The sequence below is a fragment of the Ambystoma mexicanum genome, chromosome 10, assembly GCF_040938575.1.
Source record: "Ambystoma mexicanum isolate Mex_15411 chromosome 10, UKY_AmexF1_1, whole genome shotgun sequence".
Taxonomy (NCBI): Eukaryota; Metazoa; Chordata; class Amphibia; order Caudata; family Ambystomatidae; genus Ambystoma; species Ambystoma mexicanum.
The window spans coordinates 931837029-931853959 of NC_090932.1; positions in this window are offsets into that span (position 1 = coordinate 931837029).

Sequence of the window (16931 nt, forward strand, 5' to 3'; positions counted from 1 at the left end):
GGGGTCATACTACACAGTCTTCTAGTGATGTGACTTGGCTTCTATCTTCTAAATCGTGACTGCCCAGAGCAACACCAGTGGTTAAGATTCATTCTAAACCTTCCAGCAATCACCTCTTTGTTTTTGCTTTGTCACCCCGAGTGGGGTGGGTATGCCCAGACGTGGGTCCCGTGCCTGCTGTGCCTAGAGATCCAAGCTACTCCTCACTGATGAGCCCCAACAAGGATGAAATATGTTTGGGGATGCTTGTGGTCTTGTGCAGAAGGGATGTGACCTAGCAGTTCGGGCTGGACTGCCCCTTTTGGGGTGGCGCCAAGCCTGATTTGCATATGGTCTTTCCCCTTCTGTAATGGCTTGGCAGGCGAAGAACGGTGGTCTGGAGGGTTGCCCAGAGCAACGCCAGTGGTTAAGATTCATTCTAAACCTTCCAGCCATCACCTCTTTGTTTTTGCTTTGTCACCCCGAGTGGTACGGGTATGCCCAGGTGTGGGTCCCCTGCCTGCTGGGCCTAGAGACCCAAGCTACTCCTCACTGATGAGCGCCAACAAGGCCGAAACATGTTTGGGGATGCTTTTGGTCTTGTGCAGAAGGGATGTGACCTAGCAGTTTGGGCTGGACTGCCCCTTTTGTGGTGGGGCCAAGCCTGATTTGCATATGGTCTTTCCTCTTCTGTAATGGCTTGGCAGGCGAAGAACAGTGGTCTGGAGGGTTGCCCAGAGCAACGCCAGTGGTTAAGATTCATTCTAAACCTTCCAGCCATCACCTCTTTGTTTTAGCTTTGTCACCCCAGTGGGACTGGTATGCCCAGACGTGGGTCCCGTGCCTGCTGGGCCTAGAGACCCAAGCTACTCCTCACTGATGAGCCCCAACAAGGACGAAACATGTTTGGGGATGCTTGTGGTCTTGTGCAGAAGGGATGTGACCTAGCAGTTTGGGCTGGACTGTCCCTTTTGTGGTGGGGCCAAGCTGATTTGCATATGGTCTTTCCCCTTCTGTAATGGCTTGGCAGGCGAAGAACGGTGGTCTGGAGATTTGCCCAGAGCAACGCCAGTGGTTAAGATTCATTCTAAACCTTCCAGCCATCAACTCTTTGTTTTTGCACTGATTATAGGCCTGCTGGGGAAGTATATAGAAACTTCTGGCTATGGGTGTGTTTCACATACAATGATTTTATAGAAAAAAAAGTGCTTTTCCAGCTATGGTTATACCAGCTGAAGTGTTCCAGTCCACCACTTTAATTCAGAAAATGTCCAAGTGTCTTGAGGATTTTCATCTCAATATGGAACCCATCAAACATTACAATATATGTGTCCTCACCATGAGTTATTGGTCAGTTGCAATGGATTTGTTCTGTTAATAAGTAGAGTGGGCTACTAAATTTGATGATTGACCCCTGCCCGGTAATCATGGATTTTAACGGTTGTCTTCACAATATCCATGGAACGCCCGCTGACATGGCATGGCCTGGAAATAAAGGAAACAGGGAAGCTAGTGTCAACTCAACATTTTTTAGAGGTTCGTCTTGTTGCCTTGTGAGATATGCCATCCATGAGTTTATTTAATTCCCTTGAAGGTTGTCACTAGTGAACGAAGGATAGCATAGGGGCAACAAACTGGTCTTGAAGCAAGCCCAGAAACCAAGCTCAGGTATGGTATTAGTTGCATTATACAAAACCAATAAAATATCAAATATAGCCAGAACCTGTGTCACATGCTCCAGCCAGGTACATACTTGCTCTATGGCTTGAGGTAATAGTTGATCGTCAGTGTTGTGTGTGCCTTCTTGCTTTGGCACAGAACAATCTGCTATGATAAAAAAAGCAGGAGGAATGCTGGTGTAAGACTTGTGGAGATGTGTGATCTTTTCATTTGCAGCAGTATCAACATCTCTGATGATGGACGGGGACACATGAGTTCTGCATGTGGAAACAGCGATATTCCTGCCTCGTGGGATAAGACATGTACAGTAGTCACACTGCCATTATGCTCAATATTGTCAAGTGCAATATGTGTAAAAAGAGATACTTTTAGTTGAACAGGAAAAACAGCCTCTTACATAGTGTAGTGATAATATATTGTATTTCCAAGCTCCTGCGAGGTATCTAGCACAGTTTATAGTCCAGATCTAATCAAACTCAATTCCATTATGACACAAAGAGCATCACATATATCATAGAGCAGATTGAAACATTTCTTGTGAGGACATTGTTTGCCATTCCAGATTATGGGAAAATATTGGATTTGCCTTATAGACTAAAATGCCTTTGAATAGGTACTAGTTGTGCCCCAAATCTCATGCTTCTAGCATCAAAAGTCTGTCAACTGCTTAGTCTATCTACTGAACAAACACTTGCTGTACAGGTGTCTGGTAAAGTAGGACGATTATTGACAAACCCTTATATTTATAGTCCACATAACGGAATCACTGCACTCTCCCTTTTGAACTCTTCACTCCTCATCCCTCATATTAGTCCCCCGCCCCTGTGCCTCCTCCCACTTTATTTACTTCTCCCTGTTTTCCCACTAGACTGGAATGCTCTCTCGATGGCTATCAGAGCCATCTCCTCAGTGTAACTAATTCCACCTGTTAGCAATAGAAGGCCACTGCCAAGCCCCTCCACCCTGCTGTCCAAATTAACCATCAGATGCACTTCTACATTAGTTTGCTCTCAGGGCATGCTAGGTATTTTGTAAATATTTAAATAATGTCCTAAGGTTCTCAATGTTAAAATAATGTCCATGCCCTCCAGGCCCTGTCCCTGGCATTTGTTCCTACTGTTACCCCTTCACAAGTATAAGGGCCTCATTACGACCCTGGCGGAAGACCATGGTGCTATTAGCACCATGGTCGATGCCGGAGTCCACCATGGCGGAATGGGGAATTACCACCCCATTCCGAGGTTGGCGGGGCGGTAATTCCCCATGCCGCCATGGGCCTTCCCCATTCCCATTTTTGCCCCATAGAGCTCAATGGGAATGGGGAAGGCGCTAAGTACGGTGCCGCAAACTGCGGCACCGTACTTAGCACCAAGGTCCCTTTGCGGGTTGGTTTTTAACGCCTGCAGGCGTTAAAATCGCCAACCCGCAAAGGGACCTCGTAATCAGGCGTTAAGGGGTTAACGGCGCCGCCACCTTTTACGGTGCCGTTAACCCCTTAACGCCAGGGTTGTATTGAGGGCCAATGTCTTTCAGGCACCTTACCGTAGGCCTTCTTCTGCTCTATGTTATTGCTTACTCTGTAAGTCCTTTCTATTTCAAATGATACCTTGTTCTAAAATAAATACAAATAAATACAAATACACATGACAATACAACTAATACTTATCTCACCTGCAGTTAACATGATACTGTGTGACTCCTGGGTTCACTTTACAGAAATTGTGCCTGGAACACAACAAGTAATTGTGCTCGTTTTACCTGTTGTATTCAGGAAGGGGTTGAAGCTGGTTGTTCAGCTCCACATGTAATATTCAAAATGTGACTTGCTTGGAACTTGGATGGGTACTTATTGGCATGTGGACATTAGCCATACATGTAAGGGCATGGCAGATCCCCTGGACCATGCAATGATTCCCATGATTCAGTAAATGGTAGTCACAGATAACAACCCCTCTGTAGGTTCGGCAGGGGCTTGATTGCCTTCCAAAGTGAGGGTTTGGCAAAGGGCCAGCATTAGCCAAACATGTTCAATGTGTTTGAGTCTACACTGATGGGACTATCTGATGCCCTTCATTGCCTGGCTCTTAAGCCAGACCCCTCCAGGATTGGGTGCAGTTTGATACTGTTTTAAATTCCATTGTTTCAATCTTAAAACAAAGGTACCACAAAGCCCAGTCCTTTATCCCCGGCTGGCTCTTTAATGTGCATTTATCCCCGGAAATCCGTAATTGATTCCTTCTCGTCTAAGGTTCAACCCTATGCCAATGATTGCTAGATGGGAAGGTAGGAGTCCCTATTAAGCACTCTGAGGGGGTTGGCATTCTGGGTTGGGTATGGCGTACTAATACATGCTTTTGCCTGTTTCATTGCTGTGGCCCTGGCTACTATGTAGTTCCAATGGCAGGTTGAGAGGACTGATAACATTTCTTAGGGCCTGTAGTTCCTCTGAAGAACGTACGCATCTTTCCCCCCAGATTGTCGTGGGGAAAATTGACACTGAGTAAAATGGTCAGGATAGCCAGACCACTGCAAACATTGTAGATTGTATTGTCAGTGAGAGCAGGACAACAATAGGCAGAGCAGAAGCACAGAGCTAGGGTTCTGTTCAGGCCTCTCCGCCGATACCACCCCAACACATTGAGCCCTTTGCACCAGTCCGGCCCAGACTAGGCAATCTGAGTACACTAAGGGGCCCTTGTTGCCTGACGCACACACATCATACACCCCATCTGAGTCGAGGGGGAGGCACACTGTTTGCAAGAGACTCACAGATCCTCCAAGCACATATTAGACAAATGCTGTCAGGGGACAAGGAAATGGGGCATCAACAGACCAACCTCATTGCTGCACATACCCCATGGACACCAGGCGACCTACGAAGCCTAGCAAAGGAATTTCCAAATGTTACTATTAGAAGAGCTGCACACAATCATTCAGTCGTACAACTCTGCTTAGGCAGATATGAACCCGCTAGTGAGGGTGGAGACAGTGACTTACTGAACTGGACACTTGACACAGCCAAAACCCGGCATCAGGGGATCCCCTTGCCCAAGCTAGGAAAATGATAATTATCCTGAAATGTTCTCCAAAAGACTGATTGGGCCAAGATAGGACATTTCAAACAAAATAAGGGAGAATTGCCTAGATACTAATTTGATCAACTCAAAGTCATATTCATCCAGCATTCAGGTATCACTAAACAAGATGAGTCTATAAGAAACTCCTTTGTAGCTTGCCTACTGCCAAGGGTGCATTACAGTTAAAGAATGTGTCCATCGGGATGCAGACTAAACCCCTAATGGAGCCAGTGGCTGTTGTAAAAGAAAGAGATCTTTGGGAGTAACTAAATGACCCTCCAAAAGCTGAACATACAGAAACAGGGGCAGAGACAGGTACAGAATAAACAGAATTCTGAACCAAGAGTGGACAGTCTGGGAAATAGGGGAAGAGGAGGTCCACTCCCTCGGCAAATGGGAACGAAGAACAGGTCGGTGGCAACCTAGGACAGTAGGAACAGCATAGAGAGTGGGATCAGCAAGACCAGCAGAGACAGTGGGGTCAACTGGACCGACATAGACAATGGGGACCGCACGAAACGCTGGAAAACCCAATAGTATGTAATTACTGATAGCAGATACACCATTGGAAAAAGGAGTGCCCATACAGACCATGGAGACCTTACGTTAATGGCAATCAGGGGCAGAAAAACAAAGCAAATCCTCCTGCAGACCATTCTGTCCCCTTTGAAGATATGGACTAGGGACCCCCACCTCCATTCCCAAATCTCAATGCCCCAGCCATTCCCCCTGGTCCTCCACTCATCTGCCAAGGTGACCAAGATCTGTTCTGACAAAAGCAAGAGTGTGAGGGTACATTGGATCCCCCTAATCCCAATAGATCTGGGAGGACCTATATACAATCTAGTGTAGAAGTAATATCTGCACCTTGCTTAGTAGACACTGTGGCCAGGTAAGTCAGCTCTGAAAACGGCCAATTTCACTGATGTGCCAGTGTCCACAGAAAAGTGTGGAAGCAGTAGGTATAGCCAATCAACAGTCATACAATTGGTTGCAGAACCCTTATAATCATGCTAGGACCTATCACTGATACACATGCTGTTCATTTAAGTCCTTCAGCACCAGACAATCTGCTAGGCAGAGACTTGTTGTGCAAACTCAGGTACACCATATACTACACCCTGGATGGGGTATTCTCAAATATGCCCCGTGCTAACACAGAAGCAGTCCTCATGACCCTCTAGGTAGTCCCATAAGAAGAATTTCCAAGTGAGGGAGAATGCTGGGAATTGTGGTCATTCAACCACCCCAGCTGCTATGTCTTGGTAAGCTAGGAAAACTGTAAAGTTTTATTAGAGGGAAGCACTATTTGTTGGGATGGAAAGGTATCTGGGATATCATTGATTGATAGGTTATTATTCCATGCTCAGGATAGTGTGTAGACTTAGTTTCAGTTCCTACTTCAGACATAGATTTTGTAGTACAGACAGGAACTAGGCAGTTTAATGTGAATGATCAAGGAGTAGAGAAGAAATCTACAACTCTATGAAGAATGTTTAAAGAGATGGCCCAAACAGTGCCTAGATGTTTTGAAAGCTTAGGGGGTTTAATAACAGAAGTTTATTGAGCACAATCCTAGCTTCAGAAAGCAACAAAGCGCTTTTCAATCATAGATGGAAGAACACAGAGAGGGAAGGACTTCTTCTTGCTGGCTGGTATCAATTCATGCTGCTGCAGATGTTGCATTAAGAAGGGGACCAAGATCATTAATGCGGCACCCTCTAGATCGGCTTCACACAGCTCGACACGCAACATGTGCCTGCCCTTTGTCCTGCCTGAGATAAATGAGGAATCAGATGTTGTATACCAAGAACTAAATTAACTCGTGAAAGTCTAATGTGTGATTTTAATAAAATAGACTACAGCTTAGATTGGAGCACAGAGGAGCATTGAAGGTTGAATGATGATGGTCCTATCCCTACAAATCTCAACCAATGTAAATACGGTGACTGAAACTTGTATTACACATGCTAATGATAGTCACACGTGAAGTCAATGAAACATGAAATGAAATGATTTACTGATCATCAGGAATAGTGAAAACTGTCAAAAGATGGTGCAGGACCTGGGTGTTTCCTTTGTAGGCTATAAAAGAACATGTATCTGCTACTACTCCATCATGACATAATCCCTGTACCCCTAATCGTAGCATTTGTTACTTTCTAGAAAATCTTATGTGAATTTGATTAGAGTGACCTTGTGCTCTCATTGCGATCAGGTATTGCTGGATGCTATAATATGGACTGCACATGTGCACCTAAATCGCTGATCATGGACATTTGGCCTGTCTTGGATGACTAGGGCAAGGTCGCTGAACTTGGGCCAGTAGATCATGCTAGTCTGAACCAGCGCTTACAATGGACTTTGCATCAACATTTGAAGTGATCAGGGGCTAGAGGCTCTACGTGCCCTGCCTGAGGAGGATGTGACCGGAAGTACGTGTGTGCTGCCTTCTTCACCTGGAAACACACCACCACTTGACATCTAATGGGCATAGACATTGAGGACCGACAAGTGCCTTGGGGCAATGAGAGCCTTTGTTGAGACAGGAGGTGTTTCTCAAAGGTTTGGGGTCAAGTATCTCAGAACCAATATAAGGGCATGTGTGGAGGGCAGGGTGCGTTAGTTATTTGGGAATGGGTTATTGGCTACGGTGCTGTCCGTTTGTCTTACAAGTAAATGAGAATCAAACTTTTGCCTAATCATAAACTGAAATTAAAATAATCCTTTTTTGACGTTCACATCATCAATCTAAACTTAAATCAGGGCACTAGCTCCGTGGTCGCTGATTGCCTTCAATCAGCGCAGGACAGGATGATGGACAGTTACCTGTGTTTTAGCATTAAACACTGCCATCATCTTCTTTGGAAAACCTACCTCTGAATCCTGCCCTTCAAATCACTTGACGCAACGGGTATCCCGACCACTCCAACGGAAAGGGAAGACATAATGGGGAGCATGCTAGATAGGATCTGGTCATCACGTCACATGTATACTTACGACAATAAAATCGAACTTTCAGATTCTCCTGCTGAGAAATATAATCTCAAATCTAGAAATGTCTCATAGGAGATTATTAATCTTAGTATTACAGTAGTCCTTTACTGAGGTATGAACAAATCAAAGCTACTTTAACTCTTACTAAAAAGAACAGAGCAGTGATCATTATTAAACGCCTCAAACCACCGGACACAGACCTATCACAAGATGCTCTTGTCATACCTAAGTTTTTCGTTTGTCCAAATCAGAATGAAGTGTGTGATCTGTACCTTCGTCCCCCCATGGACATCATTTAGAGGCAGCTAGGGCTATGCTCTTAGCACTCCTGGCACTGCCCTTGGGATCCCCAGCCTTCTGGCTTTCACGCTTTAATGCCAGGATGCGATTTATAAATCAATGAAAAGGAACTGTGGGCCTAAAATAAATTACTTTGTCTTTGACAGTATAAGTGTTTGTAGTCTATTTTGACTTTCAAAATGTGTTCAATGTGGTTCACCCCACAAGACATTGCCACTGTGTTGTAAGCTAAATCCCTTGGGGGAAACTAAACATTTTATGCAAGAGCACTCGTCATGGCATGTTCAGATTTACTATTGTAAAATCTTTTGGCCCATGCTGGAATGGGGAACTCGCTCTTCTAACCTCCCTCTTTCTTGCTTCATTCCCCCTTCCCACCTCCCCGCCCCACTCCCGTCCACCCAACCCTGATTGGTTCCTCACTCCCATGAAGGACTTTTAGCAGTTAGCCCCAGGGCAGCGTGCCCGGGCAGCCGGCTTGGGGCCATGGCAAATGGCACCTCTCTAGGCCACCTCCATCGTCTGTTTGTGCCTATTCACCCTGGGTGGTCCTGCCAGGCCTTATCCTCTGTCTACTGCGACTCCCAGGTAAGGGACAATGGGCCTCATTACGATGTTGGAGGCAGCCATGGAGCTATTAGCTCCATGGCTGCCTCCAAAACCCTTCCGACTCCGCCCTGGGGAATGGAGCAATTACTGGTCCATTCCGGGGTTGGAGGGACCGGTAATTCCCCATTCACCAGGGCCATTCCCCATTCCCATTGAGCCCCCATAGGGCTCAATGGGAATGGGGGAGGCGGTAATAATGGTACCGCAAATTGCGGTACCGTTATTAGCTCTAGAGTCCCTTTGCGGGTCCCGTCCTTAACGCCTGCAAAAACCAGGTGTTAAGGAAGGACCCGCAAAGGGAACTCGTAGTAGGCAGGTAAGGGATTACCGGCACCGGTGCCCTTACCGGTGCCGGTAACTCCTTACCTCCCACCTCGTAATGAGGCCCAATGTATTTTGCTACCGTTTGCTTTGCATATATGATGCCAGACACTGAATTGAATTGGGATGACATCTGTCAACACTGCTTCACTATTCTTGAAACTAGACACACTAGAATGGTACTGATTTAGTTAGCACTGCCCTTAAATCTAGGGGCGTTATTGAGCGTAGTGGACATATTGAATCTAGGTGCACTTTTGATGACAGCTATTGTATTGAATCTAGGTGCATTATTGAGCATAGCCAATCCAATGAATCTAGGTGCATTATTGAGCATAGCCAATGTATTGAACTTAGATGCAATTTTGAGGACAGTCATTGTTTTGAATCTAGTTGCATATTCCAGTGCAGCCAATGTATTGGATCTAGGTGCATTATTGAGCATAGCCAATAGATTGAATCTAGGTGCAATTGTGAGTGTAGTCAATGTATTGAATCAGGTTCACTATCAAGCACAGCCAATGTATTGAATCTAAGTGCATTATTGAACGTAGCCAATGTATTGAATTTAGGTGCATTATCCAGCATAGCTAAAGTATTGAATCTCGGAGTATTATTTAGCGTAACAAATGTATTGAATCTAGGTGCAATTTTGAGCACAGCCAATGTATCGAATCAAGGTGCATTATCGAGCCTAGCCAATGTAGTAAAGCTAGGTGAATTATTGAATATAGCCATTGTATTGAATATATGGGCCTCATTACACGGAAGGCGGGGAGCCATGGCGCTATTAGCGCCATGGCTCATGCTGGTAAAATACCGGCACCACCTTGGCGGAAAGGGGATTTACCGCCCCATTCCAAGGTTGGTGGGGCGGTAAATCCCGCTTCCGCCATTGCCCTTCCCCATTCCCATTTCTGCCCCATAAGGCTCTATGGGAATGGGGAAGGCGCTAATTACGGCACCGCAATTTTGCGGTGCCGTAATTAGCTCTGAGGTCCCTTAGCGGGTTGGTTTTTAACGCCTGCAAAAAGCAGGCGTTAAAGCACCAACCCGCTAAGGGACCTCGTAGTAAGGCGGTAATGGTTAACAGTCACCATTACCATTAACGGTGGCCGTTAACCATTACCGCCTTCCGTGTAATGAGGCCCTATGTGTATTATTGAGCATTGCCAATGTATTGAATCTAGGTGCAATTCTGAGCATAGCCAATGTGTCATATCTAGATGCATTTCTGAGCATAGCCAAAGGATTGAATCTAGGTGCATTATTGAATGTAGCCAATGTATTGAATCTAGGCAACATTTTGAGGAAAGCCAATGTATTGCATTTAGATGAATCCTGAGGACAGCCGATGTATTACATGTACTAGTCACCCCTGCACCTTACTCCTTTCCTGCATTACCACTCTAGAACCACGTATGCCCTACGGGTCAGCCACACCACACACAAACACACAAAATACACCTCCCATGTACCACACAGACCCTTGGGAACAGCTACACTGCATGCAAAACACACAAACCACACACCCGCCACAACAAACAACTGCAAACAACGAACAATCAAGACACTGGGTCTCATCCCTCCGGTCACAACAGGCCAGTTCACACAATTAAAGCACACTCAAGACAGCCAACACGCACAGACGCAAGTTTCTCAAGGTTCTGCAAACATCATTATCCCGGGAGGATAGCTCAGCGGCAACGTGCTCGCCTTGGAAACAAGACGACACGAAGCATCACAGGTTCGATCCCTGGTGTTATGGGGGCTGCTCCGGATCACCGGGCAGCCCCAGACAGACGTTGAGAGCACCCGAGGGGGTTCCGTTGGGCGGCGCTCACACCGCAGATGATGTCGTGGGGGTCCCCCCACGAGCTCCAGATCACTGGAGGTCCTCAGGTGGCTGGGGGCACCTAGCACACAACGGCCCCAGCTCTGGGTCGTCCCCAATATCTATTATCACATGGCCTGCAGACAGTCGGCGGTGCCCAGCCGGGGCACCCGCCTCGTGGTGGGCCCGGTCCCTAGGCCTACACCACGCGGTGTTGTGCCTGGCAAGCACACAAAGGACGACACCGGAGCCAGGGTAGAGTGTGACTGACGAGCCGGAAGCGGCTCGTTACCTTTATTATGTTGGTCACGTGGCTGCTGCCACGTGACCCATGACAACATCTTGGGAGCTACCATGCTCCCAGGAAGGTTACTACGCAACACCACTCCATTTTTTAATAACAACAAAACAAAGCTTACACCACTATACACTACTACTCCTATAACCACTCTACTAATTGTTTACCACTTTATTAACCTGGGTGAGTGGTTCTACTATAACAGAATAACTCTCAGAGGTACTGGCACCATGTTACATTGCCCATCACCAGGGCCATTTTACACCAGTCTGTCTCTGCAGGCCCTGAGTCTTCATCGAGGACGGCAGTGATGATGTCCATTTCTCCGCACTCCTGGAATTGCAGGACACCAGCCTGTGTCTTCACCAGTGGTCAGATCGGGCAGCCACACCAAAGTCAACACAGCTGGCAAGGCCGCACCTGGGAAGGCCCAGGGGCCACATCGGCCTAGTCCATAGTCTAGGGTGCAGATGTCGTGGCCGGATGTGCGGGCAACAGGGGTAGGAGGGCGCACAAGCACTCATAAGAGCTGCAACCCTCCCTGTGGAAACATCACCTTCATCACCACTGGGACGGGGCCTTGCGGGGGCCCGGGAGAAGCGCCGTTGATGCTGCGGGCAGGGTGGCACGCCTTCATAACCAGCCCACATTGCTTGTTCTTTGTTGCCACGGCAGGTCTGGTACCTTGATGTGCTGCCGCAGGCACGTGCTCCACCTTGTGGGAGCAGTTCCTATCCCTGCAGAGGGTAGGGGGGGCTGGGCCGTTTGGAGGGCCACCAGTTCTGTTTCTTCATCAGCACACTTTGCCGCTCCTCCATTCCTTTTCTGCTCCAGGGTCTAGCACTTCAAGAGGTCACCTGCCGCACCGCTGCATGGCTTGGGACATGTGGCTCCTTCCCTTTCTGTGCTGTCCATGGATAGTTTCACCCTGGCAGGCCCAGGTGTTCACAGGCCTCGCCCCTCTTCATCACACTTCGGGCACTATGCTACGTGCATGGGTCACCGCTGGGCCCAGGCGTTGGAATGCCACACCCCCTCCCCTTGCTCATGTCGGGCCTGTCGCAGGGCTCCGTTTCCTTCGTTTTATTTTTTCTTGTTTTGTTTGGGCCCTCGGTGTTGGCCCACCTCCCATGGGGGCCGCGTCAGCTGTTTGGCGGCCCCCCTCTGTGTGCATCAGTCCCCACATCCGCGGTGCCAATACAGCGCGTGTTGCGGGTGGGGGAGGGTCAGGCAGCTCACCTCGTTGTTGTTGTTGCAGGCCCAGTTGGATTTGGGCCTGCTTCATTGTTTTTTTTTGTTCCATACTGCAGCGAACCTCACTGCACTTCACCCGGCGGTGGGGGAAGGGCCGGCAGCTCACCTCTTTGTTGCGGCCGCAGCCGCAGTCGTTACATCTCCTCTTGGGGGGTGGAGAACACAGCCGCGCGGCTCCCACCACTGCAGCTCATGCCGCTTTCCCTTTTGGCCGTAGGCGCTGGCAGGCATGGTGGGGGAAGCTCCTCTTCACCACGGCGAAGGCCGCCAGCCTTTTCCTTCTTTCCACGGTGGATGCTGCTCTCCTCCAAGTTGCGGCTGAGGCCGCAGAGCATTCCCCCTCCTCACAGAGGGGACAGCTCCCTGCACCCGCTGCTCCCTTCCATGGGGTGGATGCTGCACATCCCGCAAAGGGATAGTTCGCCGCTCATGGCCAACAAAGCCACGGGAAACCACTGGCTGACTTCCTCCCTGGCCGCACGAGCACCCTCCTTACAGAGGGCCACAGCCAGGGAGGGTTGCATGCAGGTCTCCTTTCACTTCACGGCGGGTGCCGCTCGGTACCACGGGGGCGGCACCGCTCCCCCAAGATGGGGAATATACCTTCTGCCGTGGCCGCTCCACACCCCTGTGGCCTGTGCCTGTTGTCATCGGGGCACACAGGCCTGCTGTTGCACCCTGCAGCAGTTGTTTTTTTTTTCTTCTGCGGGCCCAGGTGGGAATGGGGCCGTAATCTTCTCGTGGGCCGCCTCAGCTTTCCGGCGGTCCCTGCACCCGCACAGTGCCGCGTCTGACGCCACTGGTGATAGCGCCGCCTCAGCTGGTCGGCAGCCCCCCTTCGCATCACTCAACCTGCAGGCGGCCCGCGCCCATGATGTACGCGGGCGCTTGGCTCCCGCAGAGTGGCCGACGCCGCCATTGCACTCGCGGGCTCCCAGCCCGCAAGCTCCAGTCTGCGGGCGGAGCATCCTCGTCGCCATTGTTTTGGGGGCTGCTCCAGATCACCGGGCAGCCCCAGACACAGGTCGGGAGCACCCGACGGGGTTCGGTTGGGCGGCGCTCACACCGCAGATGATGTCGTGGGGGTCACCCCACGAGCTCCAGATCACTGGAGGTCCTCAGGTGGCTGGGGGCACCCAGCACACAACGGCCCCGGCTCTGGGGGCACCCACGTCGGGGTCGTCCCCAATAGCCATGATCACATGGCCTGCAAACAGTGGAGGTCGGCGGTCGCCAGCAGGGGCGCCGGCCTCGTGGTGGGCCCGGTCCCTGGGCCTACACCACGCAGTGTTGTGCCAGGCAGGCACAACAAGGACGACACCGGAGCCAGGGTAGAGTGTGACTGACGAGCCGGAAGCGGCTCGTTACCTTTATTATGTTGGTCAAGTGGCTACTGCCACGTGACCCATGACAACATCCTGGAGCTACCATGCTCCCAGGAAGGTTACTACACAACACCCGGGTCCGCGCTTAGAAACCACTGGGTATTAAGCGCATTATAAATACTCAACTAAGTCATATTCCTGCAACAGCACCTCGATGCCCCTGGGCTGTGTGAGCGCTTTAAAAATGCAACAAAAATAAATAAACAGAGCACAACTTCTATCCTGTCCCTCTTCTCCAACTAACCAACTCTGCCCTCTTTCTTACAGAGACCCATGAGCGCCTGGGGACCATGCTAAAGGCAACGGTGCACGGCATAAGTCAACTTCACACCGCATAACATATTGTGTAGGGAGCAGTATTTTTGTGTGAGAGAGAAATCTGTCTTTGCAATTTGTTTGCAATTTGCATAAATATTAATGTTGATGTCTTTTGCTTGACCCTTTTATAGCATATTATAGCAGTGCCCGGGCACGTGAGGCTGAATTTAGTATATTATGATTATGCCTGGCACAAGAGGTTATCTAGCGACCAGATGAAGATGTCTTTGGCTAAATTGGTGATCTGCTGCCCAGTGGTGGTTCTGTTGGGGGGTCACCCTGGCACATCATGACTGCACCCATGACAGGCAGAACCATCGTTGATATGTTGCTGAAAACTAAAATAGACTTTTGTCTGCTGGGACGATTGGTTATTGTATTACTCTTATTTTTATTGTAGAGATCATTTTGGCATGGGTGATGTTGATGGGGGCTAGGGTGATATGATATGACCTCATACAATGTCCTCTGGGCCCAAGTTCAGATCCTGCTTCTTCCTCAAATGTTTATTAGGTGGCTGAAGTCCCCTCAGCTACCCTGGGGTTTTGGTGAATTGGCGCCCATGCATCCCAGACAATCTGACAGTTGCACTCTGGGTTCCCTGCATTGTTATCCCAGGTTGCAGCAAGGGGTTTCTTCTCCCAGAAAGCCAACAACTACTCCCCCTCCCTTTATTCTCTTATTCAATGTAAATGTATGTCAGTATAGTGACTCCTCCGCGTTTATATCTCTTGTGCAATCTAAGGTTTTCGGGAGGGCCTATCAGAAAGCACGCCCGCAAACCTCCGCCTCGGGAAAATAGCTCAGGGGCACCGTGCTCGCCTTGGGAAAAAAACAACACGGACCATCACAGGTTCGATAGCCGGTTCGCGCCTTATAAATAGCCCATCATATCACATCGTACTCTGCCACCGACTGGCTGTGGCTGTGCGCGGGCATTCATTGAAATTCCACGCGAGCGTCTCTCTCTGTCTTTTCTTGTTTGCATATCCATGCGCAGAAGGACGTCTCATTTCCGCAGAGACAGTGAGACACTTTGCGTAAGGACAGCAGGTCTGTCAACGTCTATTCGTCTTATTACACCGGGTACTTTCTTAAAGGCGCCGTGTCACCTGCCAGCATTCATATTTCCACTTTCTTTCTTTTGAAAGGGAATTACATTTCTAAAGGCCTTTTGGAGAAGTCAGGGGAGAGCTTTCCAAAAATTCGAGGAGTTTGGCAGGCAGTGATCTCTTTCAGTTTGAACTTTCTGAGAAGTGCTGTGGGAGGCTGGGAAAATCCGCCGGCCACAGCATTCTAAAGCAATAAATGACCTTGCCTCGGACATATTTCCTTCCCTGGCCATTGCAGAAGAAATAGCCAGTGAACTGAAAGATAAACGGCATTTCATGGCTGTGTTCTACGGAACGTGGTGTCAAGGGCACTGCTTTGCAGGCAGTGACTCACTGATTGCGCAAAGTTGAATCCACCGCTATCTTAATGGGAAAGGCTGTGACATTTCTGTTATTGCCAACTTGTGGCACCTTCTAACTCTCTGATTAATGACTTGGGGACTCAATCGCACAGATTTTCCATTCGAGCTAATGAATCGATCCCGGTGAGCATTGCTGATTTGCACCTGTTCCCGTAGGCGTGATCCTCAAATCCTAAAACCGGCGAAAATCTGGGGATGCCGGCAACATCTCCGAGCTGCTCACATGTAAATGCGCTTCACAAAGACTTGCTCAACGGCACCCCACGGGTGCTCCATGCATCTCCATGTTTGCTCCACTTTTAGGCTTTGTGAATTTACCATCAGGCAGCAGGAGCAAACCAGAGATGCTCACCCGCACCTCCTGATCCTCTCCAATGCAAATCTTTGTGAACCTTAGAGGATGTTCACTGCGTAGAAAACGTCCTGGGGTCACTACAGTCGAAATAACCGCATGTGCACTGGGTAAAGGCAAACAGCGCAGATGGTCAGACAACTCAGTGAGTTGAGTGCTCACTGCACTACTGAGATCCATGTTCATCCTGCAGGTCACATGATCAGTTCCTGGCAGGACTGACTCATCCTTCAGCGGTCCATACATAGATGACCCAATCGTGTAGTAGAGAGACCGCCATAGTAGCAGCAGTTACATAAAAAATACATCTATTTTCATCAAGTGGGCACATTTATTGGGAGGGTAACCTGTAATGCTGGTATGTAACATGTTTAAGAATGAGCAGGGGATGGAACACATAGCTTTAGAGTTATGTGTGCGAGACGACAAGTGAAAAACCAAAGCAAACTGCTCTCCTAGAATGTAAACGTGCTGTTGATGCAGGTTGCTTGCTAGAGTCTACTGCGCCTTTGCCATCCCCCCCAGGAGGGTCTGGACCTATCTGCATCTGTGTATTGTTAAGTGGTTCGTGTAACACATCACTGTGCCACATCCTACAGAGCTTGTAAATTGAGGAGGTGCCCAAGGCACTCTTAGTTGAGTTACCCAGATTAACTGTCTTCTGTTAGAGGTTTTCTCTCCATGGCAGTCAATACTCGCAGACAAGGTGAAACACTCCAACAGTCATGATCAGATGGTGCTGATGTCAAAAGTGGAGATGTCTTCTGACCGGTCATCAGCCTCTTGAGGAAATCCTGAGCAGACCTGGGCCCTGCAATGACACAGTGTCCCCAGTCTCCTCCTCCTGCGCCTCATGCTGAGACCATATTTGGCTCATCGGTTTTGGGGTTTCGTTGCTGCTAGCTCTGCCACCACCCAGAGTTGGTACAAATGGTCTGCCCTTTTTCTTGTACTGCACCCCTACAGATGCTCTGTGTCATTATTTATGCAGCCCTGGAGTCTGATTTCTCAGACATATTGAACAGGTTGTGCGTAAGATAGCAAGCCATGACA